This window comes from Erpetoichthys calabaricus, chromosome 5 (assembly GCF_900747795.2).
Source record: "Erpetoichthys calabaricus chromosome 5, fErpCal1.3, whole genome shotgun sequence".
NCBI lineage: Eukaryota > Metazoa > Chordata > Cladistia > Polypteriformes > Polypteridae > Erpetoichthys > Erpetoichthys calabaricus.
Genome location: NC_041398.2, coordinates 12630373 through 12648909, shown reverse-complemented (window position 1 = coordinate 12648909; position 18537 = coordinate 12630373). Strand labels below are relative to the sequence as shown.

The window sequence follows — 18537 nt, the reverse complement described above, 5'->3', positions numbered from 1 at the left end:
CACTCTTTTCCTTTACTACCCGCCGGTCCCAGACCTGTGTAACAATAATCGATATCACTTTAGTTTAGGTGTGTCCAATACGCTGTACTTACCATGTAATGACTTATACAATTACAGAGTAACTCGGTGTTATTACCTTGTTCTTTAAGTGTAATACAGTGTAACTCTATAATTAATTACTCAATTGTAATTGTTATTCCACAATTTTTAAAAGTATGTATGCATAAAAACTGTAGGGATAACAATTACCTACAGCATTGCATTGTGTGGGTGGCATGGTGGCACAGTGGTAGCGCTGCTGCCTCGCAGTAAGGAGACTCAGGTTTGCTTCCCGGGTCCTCCCTGCGTGGAGTTTGCATGTTCTCCCCGTTTCCTCCCACAGTCCAAAGACATGCAGGTTTTGGTGCATTGGCAATTCTAAATTGTCCCGTGTGTGGGGGTGTGTGTGTGTGCATGCCCTGCGGTGGGCTGGCGCCCTGCCTGGGGTTTATTTCCTGCCTTGTGCCCTGTGTTGGCTGGGATTGGCTCCAGCAGACCCCCATGACCCTGTGCTAGGATATAGCGGGTTGGAGAATGACTGACTGACTGATTACATTGTGTTACACAGTAATTACAAGGTAATAACACCAAGTTATTCTGTAATTATACAGATAATTACATGGTAAGTACAGAGTAATTAGGGACACCTAATCTAAAGTGACACACAATAATCCTAATTTGTGACATAGTTTTATTTTGAGCGATGCTACCCTGTGATGCCAGTGATGAGCCTCAGGTGCTTCCAACAACCTTATGTTCCTCTTTGGCGTTTTTAGGTGTTTTTTATTTATTTTTCTTTCTCCACCATAGACCCTGTAACTCCAGCTGTGTTAGATCATGTTAAACATTTTAAAATCCTACCCACTTGAAAAACGTGACCATAAGGGGTAATGTTGATCAGCCATCTTTTACTGCTTGGGTATCTCATCCCATGATGCTGCTTTGCTGTTTAAGCCCGCGGTCGAATTCTACATTTTAGGTCCATTTTTTTAATTCATTTTTTATTTTGTTATTTTAATTCACTGTAGGTTTGTTGGGGTCTCAGACTTCAGTGTCATAATGTGAAAATCTGAGCTCCTTCTCCTTTGACTTGAATGTTCAGAAGCAGGTTAACCTCCATCTCAAAACCCGTCATCCACATTATCATTAGAAAAGGCCTGACACTGTGACCTCCCAGGCACAAAAGGAAAAGCTACTAAATATAATCGTGATTGGAAATATTAGCACCTCTGCACAGATATTGGGTTAATTTTCTTCATAAAACCGCAATAGTAGTAGGGTGTTATACCGTGTTAGTCGTTATGAATACAAAGAGAAGTCGAGCAAAGTAACACCTTTCATTGGCGAACTACAAAGATTAAACTATACAAGCTGTCAAAGACAACTCAGGCCCCTTCTTTAGTCAAGACGAAATCGTTAGATCTTACGTTATAAAATTAATAGCTGCCTAAGCCTGTGCTCGAAAAAGTCGTGGCTCCTAGAAACCATGGATTCTGGCACTTAAATCAATCAGTCACATCGGTTGTGTATTAGCGGCTAAGCGAAGTTGTCTCTCCTCAGCAGTTTCATTTTGTCGATGTGCTCACCTCCATTGTCTGTCAGCGGCCAAGTGAGTTCCTTTATCCTCAGCAGTTTCATTTTGCTAATGTGCTCACCTTGCTTGTGCATTAACAGTTAAGTGAGGTTCTCTTTTCTCTGCGGTTCATTTTTCCTCCATTGTCTATCAGCGTCTAAGCGAGTTTCTCTATCCTCTGAGGTTTCATTTTGCCGATGTGCTCTCCTTGCTTGTGTATTAGCGGCTAAGTGAGGTTCTCTTTTCTCGGTGGTTTCACTTTGGCGACAGTCGCTTTCTTTGAGCTTCATGCTATAGCCTCGTACTTCCGGGCCAGACAGACTTCCACATGTAGACGATTATATATAAGATTATATTACTTACATCGTACCTGAAGAAGGGGGTCTGAGTTGCCTTTGGAAGCTTTCATATTGTAATCTTTCTTTTTAGCCAATTAAGTTAAAGGGGTCATTTTGCTCGACTTCTCTTTGCACTCATAAAACTGCAGGATTTAACAATGTTCTGCTCTTCACAGATGTATTTCTTTCATTTGCAGTGGAACAATTAAAAAAAAAGGCTGAAAATAAAATGACACAACCTCATTTTGCTTCACCTAAAATATTGTAAATTGTAAATGATCAACACCTTTTTTAGAAATCGTAAGAAATATTTGGCTGTCAAGCAGGTGATTTGTCTTTTATAGTCCCCTCAGGTGACCGCTAGAGCTGAAAGGACTGATTTAAATGGAAGAACAAAGACCTGCAAAAGTAGAACAATAAGAAGTGTGAGGAATCAACATGAAATTACAAACGCTTCAAGAAAGGCCCATCTGTAAGCAGAACATCAGAAGAAAGCAACCATCTGATGATGTCGAGGAGCCACAGGCTTGATGAAGTTACTACAAACAAGGGATGTGCAACATGACATTTAATTTGCTAGAAGACTATCTGCTCCTATACTTTTGCTCACCTTAAAACATGGGGTACCATTTAACATGTCGAGATGTCAGCGCCAGCTGGACTCTTCGTGTCATAGTCACACTTCACCCTCAAACCCCAAGTATTGTCAGCGCATGGCAGAAACGAATGAATCGGCCCTGTCGTTCTAGCGCCCTTGGAGGGGAACTGCATTTATAATCTGTCATTGTCACCTCCTGCACAACCGCACCCCATATGACAGCGAAGGGGTTGCACCATTCCAAGCCCTCAATTCCAAGTTGTACTCACTAAGCAACAAAGCCCATCATCAAATTCAGTGAGTTAAACTTACTAGCAGATGAAGGCGGCTCTTCCTCTTATCTCCCCTGAAGGGAAACAAAATAAGCCGAATGTGCCTCTGCATGTGAGTCCTCGAGCTCGAGGTCCTCTTCCTTAAAAACGGTCTTCTCATCCTTGTCACGGGCCTCTTGTTTCTCGCCTGTGTTTCGCTCCTGCTGAACGCACGCCGACACCGCATCACTGGAGTCCTCGTTGACTGGCGTGGTCACCTCCTCATACTCCTCCTCTTTAATGGTCACATGTCTCTCTTCCATTGCCAGTTTAGTGTCGTCCTCTCCATTGCGGTGCCCAGTTTGGATGAGCTGTCACTGCAGTTCACTTCTGATGATGATGATGACAATGACACACGGCTCCTCTCCGTGGGAGTCTGACAACCACATCTGGCATGGCATGGCTTTTCTATTTCAACTTTCACTCAGGCACATTGGTGACCAATAGTTTGAACTCGAGCACAAGAGCTTCCGCATGCTAAGCTTTTTCAAAGTTAGGCAGAGCAGCTCATTTCTCAATCGCTTCATGAAAATAAGGAGACTCCACGCAGACCCTGGTGCTGCAACGACAGGAGTGCCAGCTCAGCACTGCCCATCGGCCCTGTGTTGAAACATCTGCAATCAACTTCTGAAACTCCGGAATAATTCAACTTGGGGGAACTGGCATTGCTGAAGTGGACACAGAGAGAGAGTGTGTGTGTGTGTGTGTGTTTGTGTTTGTGTGTGGGCATGTTTACCCTACAATGAGGGATCAGGTCTAAGCATGGAAGATACTAAGGACAGACAATTATTATTATTATTATTATTATTATTATTATTATTATTATTATTATTATTATTATTATTATTATTATGATTGGACAGCACAGTGGCTGTATTGCTGTATCTCAGTGAAGGATAAGTGATGGATGCCTATAATGTCTGCTCTTGTCACTTGATTGTGTGCTGTGTGTGCGCAATATTCTCAGGGTCAGGTACTTCTACTCACTAATGATGGAGCTGCAGAGGAGAGATTAATATGGGCAAGGAAGAACTTCACTGGACACTGTACACAAGGCAGTGATGACGTGATAAATCTACAACAGATTCAAATGAAAGGCACTATACTGCTGAAGATTTCCAGGTAAGGAAGACTGACATTTTCAGGTGAGGTTAATTAGAATCGGGCGGCACGGTGGCACAGTGGTAGCGCTGCTGCCTCGCACTTAGGAGACCTGGGTTCGCTTCCCGGGTCCACCCTGCTTGGAGTTTGCATGTTCTCCCCGTGTCTGCGTGGGTTTCCTCCGGGTGCTCCGGTTTCCTTCCAAAGACATGCGGGTTTGGTGGATTGGTGATTCTAAATTGGCCCTAGTGTGTGCTTGGTGTGTGGGTGTGTTTGTGTGTGTCCTGTGGTGAGTTGGCACCCTGCCCGGGATTGGTTCCCTGCCTTGTGCCCTGTGTTGGGTGGGATTGGCTCCAGCAGACCCCCGTGACCCTGTGTTCGGATTCAGTGGGTTGGAAAATGGATGGATGGATGGGTTAATTAGAATCAGTAGCCAAAGTGCCGCAGGGGTAGCGATTGGCACATGCAAATAAAATACAATTACACTGGAGTCTGTACAATGTGACAGTAAGGACCCTACAAACATAGATAGATAGATAGATAGATAGATAGATAGATAGATAGATAGATAGATAGATAGATAGATAGATAGATAGATAGATAGATAGATAGATAGATAGATAGATAGATAGATAGATAGATAGATAGATAGATAGATAGATAGATAGATAGATAGACATGAAATGCACTATATAATAGATAGATATGTGAAAGTCTTTAAGTCTCAAAGCAAGCATGTCTTAAACTACATGTTTGTAATGTTTTGTCTCACGGATGTGTGGTAAAATTGCAAATATTGTTGTGAGTGATACAGCGTCCTCTATTCACTCCCCTTTTTCTGACAGCCCATAGTGTGCTGCTTGACGGCGCCAGTGCTGTACGAAGGGTTAACAGCTGCAGGTGGTTCAACAGCAATCTCTGTTGTTAAGAATTAGTTTAGCTAAAAGTATATGATTGGTTGAAATCTAAATAATCAACTTGGACCCCAGTGTTAACATTTGCAGTGCAACATCTACTGGAATGTATTTTGTATTTTGCATTGCATTTGTCATTCCAACAGATGGCACATCACAATATTTGTGGTCATAAAATGCATTGCGTTTGTCATTCTAACAGGTGGCAGATTACAGACATCTTTGATACTAAAATGCATTTCCTTTGTCATTTTAACAGATGGAACATCACAAACATTTGTGGTAATAAAATGCATTGCATTTGTCATTTCAAGAGATGGTGCATTAAAACCATTTGTACAATGGATATAGAAAAGAATCCCCCCCTTCGAAATGTTCCCATTTTATTTGCTTTACTGTCTTAAACAAGAACTGAACAGAACAGCAATACAACTTCCCCAGCCTGCTCTTTAGGGTCGCTAGGCACACCTATAAAACAACACAATGTCACTATGTGTTTTATCTTTACCCGTTTTTCATTCATTGTTGACTCTTTAGACTTTCTTTCTCTCTCCTCACGTCCCCACACCTCCTTACTTCCTCTCTCCTCCCTTCCCCTAGGTACGCACCTTCTGTCTTTCTATGTAGTTGTAAAAACACAGAGCCTGCTCACAACAAACTAAACAGAAAACATTAATTACAGTACGTCACAATAGGTTCTTCTTCGAGTTCCATTTTTTCTTCGCGACCCCCTTGTAGATATCTCGCTCCACGGGTTGAGCCACACTGCTGTAAGGCTAAAATAAATGGCAACTGTGCCAGTAAGCGGCAGCGCGCAGCTTCACTGATGAGGGCCAAACTGCGGACAGCCTCGACACGGAGCTTCATGCATGAAAAAAAAAAATAGACAAGCCTTTAACAACTGATTAAATAAGCTAACTAATACGTTCTGCTGTAACTTTATTTTTATCGTTAAGACATACAAAGAAGTATTGTCATATAAACCTAAATGCTAATTTAACATATATCTGTGTGCTCATTTAAAAGCCTGCAAACGCACACAGCGGTGCTATTCATTCTTGGCGCTCGGCTGCTTACTCGTCAGTCAGGGCTAAGCTGCTGCTAACTTCACGGACATCGATGTGCAGTGAAAGGTCCGTAACCTTCAATAATCAGCTCTTAACCCCTATATACAGTAGCTCAGACTAGGTAGATATCACAATGCGTTTTATTTTAACTTTATTGCCCATTGTATGACTGAGCCCTAATAAATGTAAATACCATTAAGTGCTTATATGTTTGATGTGCCAGCCTAAGAGCCTGCCCAGTACTCACACAGCCAAAGGCCCTGCCTGCAGTTTGTTTGTCTTCTGTCAGCGAGCGGCTCAGCACCGGCGTTCACAAAACAAGATCTGCCTGTGAAAAGGCTGGCAGCCCAGGGCCCTTCTGCTGAAATAAATGGTGTCCTTTTAAAGTTACCTCAGGCCTACACTATTCATAGCTAATAGCACTAAAAGTAATAATAAAGCCTATTGATCCCTAATCAAAATTCTCAACATTCTCCACCTTAATAAAACGAAAAGTGTCTCTGTGTATCTGCGTGTCCATTCGGTTTGTATGTCTCTCTCATTCCAACAGATGGCACAACACAAGCATTTGTAGTAAAAAAATTAATGGTATTTGTCACTCAGGCAAATGGTACATCACAAATATTAACACTGCTTTTACGAATCCAACACAATGGTGTGTAACACAGACATCATGTTAAATTCATCATTCCAACAGATGGCACATCTCAAACATTAACATGGCTTTTACAAATCCCATACTAAATTGTATATAACAGAAACATACACATTTATTTGTCATTCCAACATTCTATACATTATATTACTACAAATGTTTGTAATGTGGAATCTGTAGGAATGACAAATATAATGCATTTTATGAATACATGACTTACTTTCCAATAGGTGGTGCTCTGCATATGATAACACTGAGGTCCACGCTGATCACTTATATTTCATCACAGATTATTAAATGACACATTCCTTTGACATTTCTATACTTTGTCTTTATTTCTTGATTGACTGAAGTAAATATTAGAGCAACGGATGTTGGAAATGAATGCTTTCATGCTGAGGGTGTTATCAACGCTGAGAGGTTGCACTTGAATAATAATAATAATAATAATTCTTTATATTTTTATTGTGTTTTTCTCACTACTCAAAGCTCTTCTACACAGTGAGTGGGGAGCCACTTCAACCACCACTAATGTGCAGCGTCCACCTGATGATGTGACGGCAGCCATTTTTGTGCCAGTATGCTCACCACACCTGAGATATTAGAAGGTGAAGTGGTGAGAGAAACAGTTAGCTAATGAGAGACAGGGGAAAATTAGGGGGGCACAATGACAAGGCCTTGGAGGGCAATTTAGCAAAGATATCTTCATGGAGGACACACAGACATCTTTAATAACCACAGAGAGTCAGGACTTCAGTTTCACGTCTCATCTGAAGGACAGCACCATTTATAGAGCACAGTGTCCTTGTCACTGCACTGGGGCATTGGGATCCACATTCAGACCACCGGGTAAGCCCCCTATTGGCCTCACCAACACCTCTTCGAGCAGAAACACAAGCTTTTCCTAGATAGTCTCCAATCCAAGTACTGGCCAGGCCTGAATATGTTTAAGTTGAGGTAGATGACCTGATCTGAAGTGCATGTGTTGTGTCTGCTGGATACAGAAGAGCAAGGGCGGCAGAAGTAAGACCCCCTTGGTTGGGAACTGGCATAAAACCAAATGTTATACGAGCCTTCATGAGTCTCAGAGACATCTGTACATTTGTTAGTGTTGGTGACAGCGAGTCCCAGTGTGGGACACAGAGAAGTGACAGGCTGGAGGGGTCACTGTTATGTACTTAAGTGGAATGTGTCTGAGGTGGGCTACTACAGAGGAACTGGCATCAGGGCATCACTTATACGCAATTGTGTGACTCAGATCTGTGTGTGTTAATCGTAGGGTGCAGGAGTAGACGAGCCTGTTCAACAGACTTGATTAAGTGTCAAAAATCCTGAGATAAAACGACTTGAATAACCTTGTGTTTATGAATGAATCATATTATTCTGTTTCTTAAATTGAGTGGGATTCAGTTGGGGTCCTTACTGGATAATCTGATAAATTCCTGGCATAGACAAAGAAAAACACAAACATTGATTATTGATAAGCAGGAGACGAGAACTTATTATGGGATGGATAATTTGCTTAATAAAGAGGACTAATGTGGAGTCTGATGTGGACTTCAGTGTGTAATAAATGAATAAGAAATACTGACGTGAGTGACACTTTAGCAGACCCCCTGTGACAGGTCATCTCTTCTCTCACTTGGTGGTCTTCACTGTCTGAGCTCCTCTCTCACATTAACTGTTCACCCTCAGTGTCTCCTCAGATGTTCTCTCTGTCAGCTCTCAGCTTTCTCTTTAAATCTCCTCCTCCTCCTCCTCCTCCTCCTCCTCCTCCTCCTCCTCACTGAGCTCAGACTAACTTTCACTTTCGTTTCTTCACAAGTCACTTCCTTGTTCCTCTGACTGATTCTCTCTGCCTGCCTCTCCTCAGACTGACGATGGCTGAAGCCCAGCTGTTTGTGTCACAGGACGAGTTCACCTGCTCGGTGTGTCTGGACACCCTGACTGACCCCGTCACCATCCCCTGTGGACATAATTTCTGTCTGAAGTGCCTCACGGACTGCTGGGATCAGAGCCAAGTGTGCAGCTGTCCTCAATGCAGAGAAAACTTCACCACGAGGCCTGCTCTGCGAAGAAATTATCTGCTGAATGAAGTCATCAAGAAATTAAAGAATTCAACAATTAGTCCTCCTCTTCCTCCTACTCCTCCATCTGAGAATTATGCTGGCCCTGGAGACGTGGAGTGTGACTTCTGTACTGGTAAGAAGTTCAGAGCTGTGAAGTCCTGTCTCACCTGCATGGCCTCCTACTGTCAGACTCACCTGCAGCCTCATTATGAAGGAGACGTCCTGAAGCACCACAAGCTGGTTGATCCTGATAGAAATCTGAAGGAGAAACTCTGTGAGAAACATCAGAAAAGTCTGGAGATGTTTTGCAAAACTGATCAGATGTGTATTTGCATGAAGTGTGGAGTGACTGAACATAACGGGCATAAAATGGTTGAGCTGGAGACGGAAAGAGAAGAAAAGCAGGTGAGTGATGTTTAGTGTTTAATGGACACTGTTTGAATAACTTTGAGTTAAGGAATTTGTACATTTAATGTGACAGAGAAATCTCTTCATCTCCAGTAAAACTCGATTATCTGTCACTTGATTAACTGTCAGGACTAAATAACAAAAACCCAACCTTGTGCACGCCAGCGTGTCCCGATTACTACTGCGAGTTCTGCACATTGGAACAACAGAAATCCCAGTGTCCGTTACATACCTTCAGGCAGGCAGCTTGTGATGCTCTGTGTGAGGGCAAAAAGGACAGAAAGCTGTAAGTGATGGGACTGGCTGAGGGGCTTCTGTTCTGTGAGGGGCGGACAGGACAAGTGAGGAGAGAAGTGAAGGTGTGGAGCAGGGAGTCAGGAGACAATAAGCAGGAGTGTTTGTGGTATCAAAAAGACACAACGAGAGTGGCAGGAGATCAACTGATCGGTAGGGAAAGCTTTCTGTGATTGTTTAGGAGGTGAGCTCTGTAACCAAATAACGGAGTGTAAGACAGGACACCGCTTGTGAGGGAACGAAGACTCCAAGGGAACGTAATTCAATAGAAGGTCTGACACATCGATAGACACACTCTGTACTGCTGACACTTACACGCTGAGTGTGCTTAGCTGCTTGTCTGACTTTGTGGTGTTTGTCCATTTTTAAAGAATCGGAGTTTCCAATTATTTTAGACAGTAATTCTACTGCAAATTTCACTGGGCTTGAGCTTTCTCATTTCTCAGGTATACCCTCAATTCTTATATTATTTCTAAAATAACTGGAGATGACTTTAAACTCGACAATGAGATAGCCACGGCTTATCGCACAAAGATACCAAGCGCCTTTAAATCTAGGTCTTTTATTGTCCGCTTCGAACGACTAAGATGTAAGCTTGATGTGATGGCACTTCTCAGACACAAGCAAGAGATTATATTCGAAAATAATCTTATTCGTATTTTTCCCGACTTCTCACCATCAACAGCTGCAAAACGCAGATCCTACATCGACATTAAAAGGATGCTACGGGAAGCCGATATCAAATACAGCCTCTTGTATCCTGCCAAACTGAAAGTGGAAGTTCAAGACGGACATTATATTTTCTTCAGCAAAGAAGAAGCTGAAAAAGAATTAAAGAAGCTGTTTCCGACACTTTTTTGAAAGTTAATTAAAATTAAAGAGCCGTATTCTATCAAGGCACGGGAAAGACCTATGATCTGATCGCTGGATCCATGTTTAAAGAGACTGGTATTATAATTATACATCTCTTATTTTCTTTTTTCTTTTTTTTTTTTTTTTTTTTGTTTTTATCTGGACTTTATATGTTATATGTTTATGTTTTAATCAGAGTTATAGAGTTATAGACGTGAGTGTGAAAATGTGGAAGTGATTAAAGTAGGATTCGTTTTATTTATTTCCTTTTTTATTTCCTTTTTTTTTTTTTTTTTTTTATTTATTTCTTTTTTTTATTTTACTATACCTTAAAGTAGACTGTTTAACTTCATACCCTTGGTTTAATGCTTGTTCTACTATTTATACAATTACCATTATACTATTACAGTATGAATTACCAGGTTTATCCTAGACTAGTTTTTAAAATCACTCCCAGGGTTGTTTTTTTTTTTTGTTTTTTTTTTTAATCTTAATATCTTAACTTAAAAGCGCTGAAGATTATTTCAAGCTTAAATATTGTTAATGAGAACATTTTCGGCAAATAGTATTAAGGATTTAACTGTAAAAGATATCTCTGTTTTAATTCTGTAACGCCGCTGCAGGGTGGGGTTTGTTTTGTTTTGGACGTGCTCTGTCTCTTCGTATGTCAGAGGACTGGAACATCGCGAAGTGGGATCTAGCCTCATGTGGGGAGGCAAAATGGGGGTGTGGGGGGATAAAGGGGGGAGAGAAGGAGAGCAGGTTATATCTAATCTATTCTTATAATCCTTATAATTATAAATATCAATGCAGCAACAGGCTAACATGCAACAACTCCTGGGGAATCTTGAAACTAAGATTAAAACTGCCATATTACCAATTAAAACTATAAAATGACATTAAAAACTCAGAATCAATGTCTCCATGATGGGACAGTTAACCCTTTAACCGCCAACTCCCTAAATATTCCCCACGCCAGGCGAAATCTGAACAATTTTCGTTTTTTTACTTTTTTACATTTTTTTTTACATTTTTTACATTTATTCAAGCAGTATTGACCACTAAATGTTGTGCAAGTTGCCAGTGTATACACGAAATCTATAAATGTAACCTGAATTCTCAGCTAAGCAAAACATCTTGATACCAAACCGTGCCCTTTTCAATGGTAGATACTGTCGAAACTGTAAGCGGCCCTTCCACGACAATAAACTTTCATCAACTGCAACTGACGGTCCTGGCATGTAGGGCAACTGAAATGCTTCAAATAAATGATCAATCAAAGGACGTAGCTTGAACAAGTGGTCGCAGTGTGGATCTTTCTTATCTGGCTCGTTTCTGTTGTCATTCAAATGAAAGAATTTCAGCAGCAAAGAGAATCGGTTACGTGTCATGACAGCTGCAAAAATAGGTGTTGCATACATAGGATCTGTAGACCAGTACATCTCAATATCTGGTTTTCTGATTATTCCCATCAACATCAAAATCCCAATGAATTTTTTCATTTCGTTCTCATCAGTGTCAAACCAAGCACGAACACGGGAATGTGGAGGTAAATTGGGATTTTTCTCAATAAACTGTGCTGCATACAGATTTGTCTGATGAACAAAATGTCTAATCAAATCAGGTGACACAAACAGCTCATAAAACTGCTCAGCAGTGTAATTGTTTACATCAACAATAAAGCCACACGTTCCCTCAAACGAATGCAGAAAAGGTAGTTCACCACGGGCAGCAGCCCAGCTGAGATGCTGGGGATACACCCACTCAGCGCCGTCATCCGATGCGTCTTCATTCACAATATCATGCAGCGCACGTTGCTGCTCATCACTGTCACTAAAATCTTCTTCAGAACTGCTACAATCATGATCAGAACTGTCCAAAATCGCCTGCAAAGCCTCACTTGAAGTCAGTTTACGTTTCGCCATATTCACAGCTGTTACATGCGAATCACGTCACATGACCGGCCAAAACAACCACAGACTTGTCGAAATACAACGTAGTAATAATACCCACGCCAAACTGTCAGTTATACTACTTGCCAGGCATTCATATAACCACAGGCAAATGTGCCGGATAATTCCGGCAGTATGGCGTTAGCATTAAAACAGCGGTGCCGGATATATCCGGCAGAGGGCGGTGAAGGGGTTAACTTTGTGAGCTGGAATGTTAAAGGCCTGAATCACGAATTAAAGAGAAAGAAAGTATGCTCTCACCTAACAGGCTTAAACGCTAAAATAGTATTTCTACAGGAGACCCACTTACTAACCAAGGATCAGTTCAGATTACAAAAAGGCTGGACTGGCCAAATGTTCCATTCTAGCTTTATAAAGAAAACTAGAGGGGTGGGAATTCTCATACATAGAACAGTTCCATTTGTAGCATCAGAGGTAGTGTCGGACCCTGAAGGGAGATATGTGATGGTCATGGGCAACTTATATAACAGTAAAATGATTTTGATAAATGTTTATGCACCCAATGTTGATGATAAGGAATTCATGCAAAATCTATTTGCATCCATTCCCAATGTGAACACTCATAAAATTATAATGGCTGGGGACTTTAATTGTGTTTTAAATCCACTCTTAGATAGGACTCCTGTGACAGGGGGGACGACATCTAATACTGCAAAGATAATTACACAGTTTTTAAATGATCACAACTTATCAGACCCCTGGAGGTTTCTTAACCCAAACTCAAGAACATATTCGTTCTACTCACCAGTGCATTATAGCTACTCAAGAATTGATTATTTTTTTATAGATAATAATTTCCTGCCTACAATTAAATCATGCAAATATGACACAATTGTTATCTCTGACCATGCCCCTCTAGTCTTGGAGCTAAAATCAATAAGCCCCTCGTACTCACCTCGCAGATGGCGTCTTAACCCTCTTTTATTGGCAGACGAGAACTGCACAGAATTTATATCCAAACAAATCAGCTTCTTCCTAGAGACAAACACGTCTACAGAGGTTTCTGCAGGAACACTCTGGGAAACTCTAAAGGCCTTCTTAAGAGGCCAGATTATTTCATACCTTTCCCATAGAAATAAATTAGAAACCAAGAAAGTGTCAGAGCTAAGAAATGAAATTACTAGAATAGATGAAGAACAAGCCAGGCGTCCAAGTGAAGCTCTTCACAGGAAAAGGCAGGCCCTGCATACAGAACTTAACATCTTAACAACTAAAGAAACTGAACAACTTATTTATAAGTCTAGACAGCATTACTATGAACACGGAGAAAAAGCTAATAAGCTTTTAGCTCAACAAATTCATAAACAAGAAGTTCACAATGCAATACCAGTAATCACCAACAAGAATGGAGAAGAAATCATCGACCATAATAAAATAATGCACACATTTAGAGATTACTATAAGTCTTTATATTCCACTGAGCCCAAAGAAGACAACACGCAATCTAATGCATTTCTGGATAATTCACAAATACCACAAATAGATGCTTTAAGTGCTGAGGAACTAGATAAACCTCTAACGCTAACAGAATTACTAGACGCTATAAAGTCACTACAAAGCGGGAAATCATCAGGCCCTGATGGTTACCCCGTAGAGTTTTATAAGAAATTCTCCACTCAGCTAGCTCCACTCTTATTGGTAACATTTACAGAAGCTAAAGACCACCAAATACTACCTCAAACATTTCGACAAGCATTAATCACCGTCTTTCCTAAACAAAATAAGGACTTGTTACAATGTGCATCATATAGACCAATTTCACTCCTGAATAATGAGGTTAAGATACTCTCAAAAATCCTAGCTAGAAGGATGGAGAAAGTGCTGCCCTCGGTAATATCACAAGATCAAACTGGATTTATTAAAGGCCGACATCTATCTTCAAATCTCCGACGCTTGTTTAATGTTATATATTCACCAGCAAAATCAAACACCCCAGAGATATTACTATCATTAGACGCAGAAAAGGCATTTGACATGATCGAATGGAATTACCTTTTCACTGCATTGGAGAAATTTGGGTTTGGCCCGAATATTTGTGCTTGGATTAAACTACTGTATACCAGTCCAGAAGCTTCAGTTTGTATTAATAAAATTTGCTCAGACTACTTTAAACTAGAACGTGGTACCAGACAAGGATGTCCCTTGTCGCCACTGTTGTTTGCAATCGCTATTGAACCACTGGCGGTTCACTGCCGAAATTCTCATCAGATAAAGGGGATTGTCAGAGAAGGACTGGAACAGAAAATTTCTCTATATGCAGACGATATGGTCTTATATATATCGGACCCAGAAAACACTGTCCCTGCTGTTTTAACAGCACTAACAGAATTTCAAAAGATATCTGGTCTTAGAATTAATCTGAATAAAAGTATACTCTTTCCAGTGAACTCACAAGCATATAATATTAAATTAGACACCCTACCTTTTACCATAGCAGATCAGTTTAAATACCTAGGGGTAAATATCACAAGTAAACATAAAGCTCTTTATCAACAAAATTTTGGCGTCTGTATGGAAAAAATTAAGCAAGACTTGCATAGATGGTCAACCCTTCATCTCACTCTAGCCGGAAGAATTAACATTGTTAAGATGAATATCCTTCCTAAACTTCTCTTTTTATTTCAAAACATTTCAATATATATCAATAAATCGTTTTTTAAACAGTTAGATTCAATAATAACCTCATTCATTTGGAACTCAAAACACCCACGTATCCAAAGAGCGACCCTACAAAGACCTCAGGCAGAAGGTGGCATGGCTTTACCTAATTTTCAGTTTTATTACTGGGCAGCAAACATACAAGCCATAAAAACCTGGACACAAATAAATGCACATACACAGGCTTGGTCTGCAATAGAAGTAAAATCCTGTAGTACTTCTTTATATTCCCTGCTCTGCTCTCCAATAAATGAAAGTTATCGCAAATATACTAATAACCCAATTGTGCTTTACTCACTCAGAATATGGAACCAAATTAGGAAGCATTTTAAGATGGAAAATCTTTTATCAGTGGCACCTCTGCAAGGGAACCACCTCTTTCAACCTTCGCAAGTATATCCAGTTTTTAATACCTGGAAAAGTTTTGGGATTAAAATGCTCAGAGATCTTTATATAGACAACATATTTACATCTTTTGAACAATTACGTTCAAAATTTAACCTCCCAGCTACACATTTCTTTTACTATCTTCAAATTAGAAATTTTGTTAAACAGAAATTGCCCGATTTCCCCCACCTTGCACCCTCCACAATGCTGGAAAAAATACTGCTCAATTCCGAGGAAACAAACACTATTTCCGCAATATATAAAATCTTATTAGAGTCCCTACCTTTCAAAGATCCAAGAGGACATTGGGAAGAAGATCTCTTAATCAATATATCAGAAAAGGAGTGGAAGGTAGCAAAGCAGAGAATTCACTCGAGTTCTATATGCGCAAAGCATAGAATTATTCAACTAAAAATTATATATCGAGCTCATCTGTCTCGCTTAAAACTGTCCAAAATGTTTCCAGGCCAGGATCCAACCTGCGAGCGCTGCAGCCAAGCTCCTGACTCACTGGGTCACATGTTCTGGGCCTGCACCAAACTAACATCATTTTGGACAAAAATTTTTAAGTGCCTCTCAGACAGCCTTGGTATCACAATCCCTCCTAACCCATTAACAGCTGTGTTTGGTGTCCTTCCAGATGGACTTGAATTGGAGAAGGACAAACAAACGGTGATTGCATTCACTACACTCTTGGCGCGCAGACTTATTTTGTTAAATTGGAAGAATCCTAATTCTCCTCTTATAAGTCAGTGGGAAACTGATGTTTTATATTATTTGAAATTGGAAAAAATCAAATTTTCAGTTAGAGGATCTGTACAAAATGTTTTCAAAACTTGGCAGGATTTAATCAATATTATTTTAGAATAAGAGAATTAACTATTATTGCATTTAACTCCATTCTCCATCTCTTATTTATATAGATATTTACTTCTCCCCTTCTTTTGTCTAATGTTGCCTTATTAAAAAGCTTAAAGAAATTTTCCTTTTGCTAAGCTCTCCTTCTCAGGGGTGGGGTTTGATTTGTTTTCAAATTTGTTGGGTTATAAATTGATCTGTTTGTATGGAATGATTACAATGAAAATTAATAAAATAAAAATATTAAAAAAAAAGAATCGGAGTTTGCATTTGTCTGATCTCAGGGCTGTTTAAGAGACACATTATTGTCACATGTCAGTCTGTATTGTACTCCAGAGTTAAGTCTACGATTCTTACAATAAGTTCAGCTCAGAAATGTCAATATACTATTCCTGTGTAGACTTTCTGTTTTTAATGATATAACTCATCAGGCTCTTCATTAGTGATTAGACATCATGTTATTTAGTGGAGCAGTACGGACATTTTGAATGTCAAACCCCTGAGTGATAATCCCACCTAATGTATGATTATGACAAAGACTCTGAGCTTTCATATTTGGTAAAACCCTAACAAGTCCAGCAGGAGTGTAAAGAACTGATTAGAAGAGTAAGTCTGACCATCTAAGCCAGTTTCAAATCCCCTATCACTAGTACACAACCTTAATGTACAGTTGTTATAATATGTTTGTTATAATATTAAGTTTAATGTCACTGTCTCTGTGCACACTGTTATGGATTCATTCATACAGGCAGACCAAGTATGGTACGCAGGGGCTCAGCATTTTGAATTGCTGAGCCAAGCATAGGACTACATAGCCAAAGACAACTGGATGATTGTATAGTCAGCCTAAACACAGAATACTATATTTCTGTCCTCTGTCAGCACAAAATCTTCTTTCCTTGTTGGGAGAATGAGAACTGCATGTAGCCATTGTGCTATTCCTGTATTTTTTGAAGGTGGGGTTTGAGTCCTTTCCTGTCCTTGTTTGGAGACCAGAAAGAGAGCCTGCACGTGGAGCAACCAGTATATAAGGATGATCCTACTGCCAATACACTTTGAAGCTGATGGACGGAAGATTATGTCATCCATCCAGAAAATCCTTACAGCGTGGTGACGAAAGATGGCAGACTGCGTAGGTCAAGACTCCCACACCTTGATAGAGTCTGTCATAAGCTTCCTGTCTGTAACCGCGTAAATCCGTCAGTAAAGTAAGCTAAAGTATATCTTTTTCTCTCATGCGATTTTTGTACCGCCGTAATCACTATGGGAGGGATATCGCTTTTTATGTCATATTTCTATATTTTTCGGTTACTTAACATGCTACAATTTCAAAAGAACACATTATCCGGAGAACTAATGCCTTATAAGGAAACAACAGTAAGTTCAGATAAAGACACTTAACTTCAGTCCACCATTTGGTGTTTCTTCAAATAAAGGACTAGTGTCACATCGGCTCTGCCAGGTCTCAGTCAGTGACACAAATGTGGCTGAGTCCTCACTGGAATATTAAAAGAGCTCGGCTCACAGGTGGACCAACGTTTAGAAACCAACATGTTAATCAACAATGAAGTCTATGACGTGGCCTGATATTTGTCAGTTGAATATGAATCAGGTCACTAATATCAACATCTAATTTTTGATCTCTTTCTGTTTTCTGTTGTTTAGCTATCACTTGATTTGGATTGATTTACATAAATCAGTTCTTCAGATGTCCCTGATAGCAGACATGTAATTGTAGGACAGACAGCCACTGCTTGGTCAGAAGTCTTTTTCTTAAGCTGCCACCACCTGCCCCTCTTTTATTGACTCGTACCTTCAGCTCAGTTCACTTCACCAGGACTCTCCTCGACAGTTTTGGGTGTCATCTGATCAGTCTGATCAACCACAGCAAATGTCACCCAGCGATGTCTCAGTATGTCACTCTTTATCACTTTGTGACTGAAGATGGAGCCAAAACTCAACTTGATGGACAACACTTAGGAGGAATTAGCAGTAAAAAGGTTGGATTTCTGTTCATCCAAGACACCTACAGCAGCAAGTCCACTCTGTCCTTTATAACCCTTTGTAAGCACTAGAACTCTGATCTCTGCCCCTGGATTAGCTTCTGCCCTGTAGTAAGACCCTTATTGTGGCCATCACAAAGGCACAATAATCTTTTCTGTTCCAAAGGGTAACGCAGTGCCAAACGATAAGAGCTGAAGACCCCAGTAATGGAGTTGAATGTGGGGGTCTCATTTAGTCCTGACTTGAAAAAGGAGAGCAAGGTGCACAAGTAAGAGAGACCACCTCTAAAATCTGTAGAATTACTGAAGGAGGACATCAACCAGCAGTTGTACATTTTGTTGCCACTAAAAGATAACCAGTAAGTGTGAAACCTCAAAGACTTTAAACTGAAGTACAACTCACAGTCACCAGGAGAAAAAGACAAGAGAGAGAAAATAA

The 18537-nt window shown here is 40.3% G+C and overlaps 1 protein-coding gene and 1 long non-coding RNA gene across 10 annotated transcripts in view; one reads left to right on the top strand and one right to left on the bottom strand.

The window, feature by feature from the left end:
* Positions 1-18537, bottom strand: part of LOC127527858 (uncharacterized) — a 687118-nt gene that overhangs the window by 157762 nt on the left and 510819 nt on the right. The window lies entirely within an intron of this gene.
* LOC114643665 (tripartite motif-containing protein 16-like) overlaps positions 1-18537 on the top strand; it is a 484979-nt gene that overhangs the window by 141438 nt on the left and 325004 nt on the right. The window contains exon 1 of one of the 4 annotated variants that reach the window (XR_007934979.1): positions 8415-9070. The exons of the other annotated variants lie outside the window; for them this stretch is intronic. The gene's annotated coding sequence lies outside the window, so the exon portion shown is untranslated. Of the gene's footprint in view, positions 1-8414; positions 9071-18537 lie in introns of those variants that run through there. 4 annotated transcript variants of the gene reach the window in all.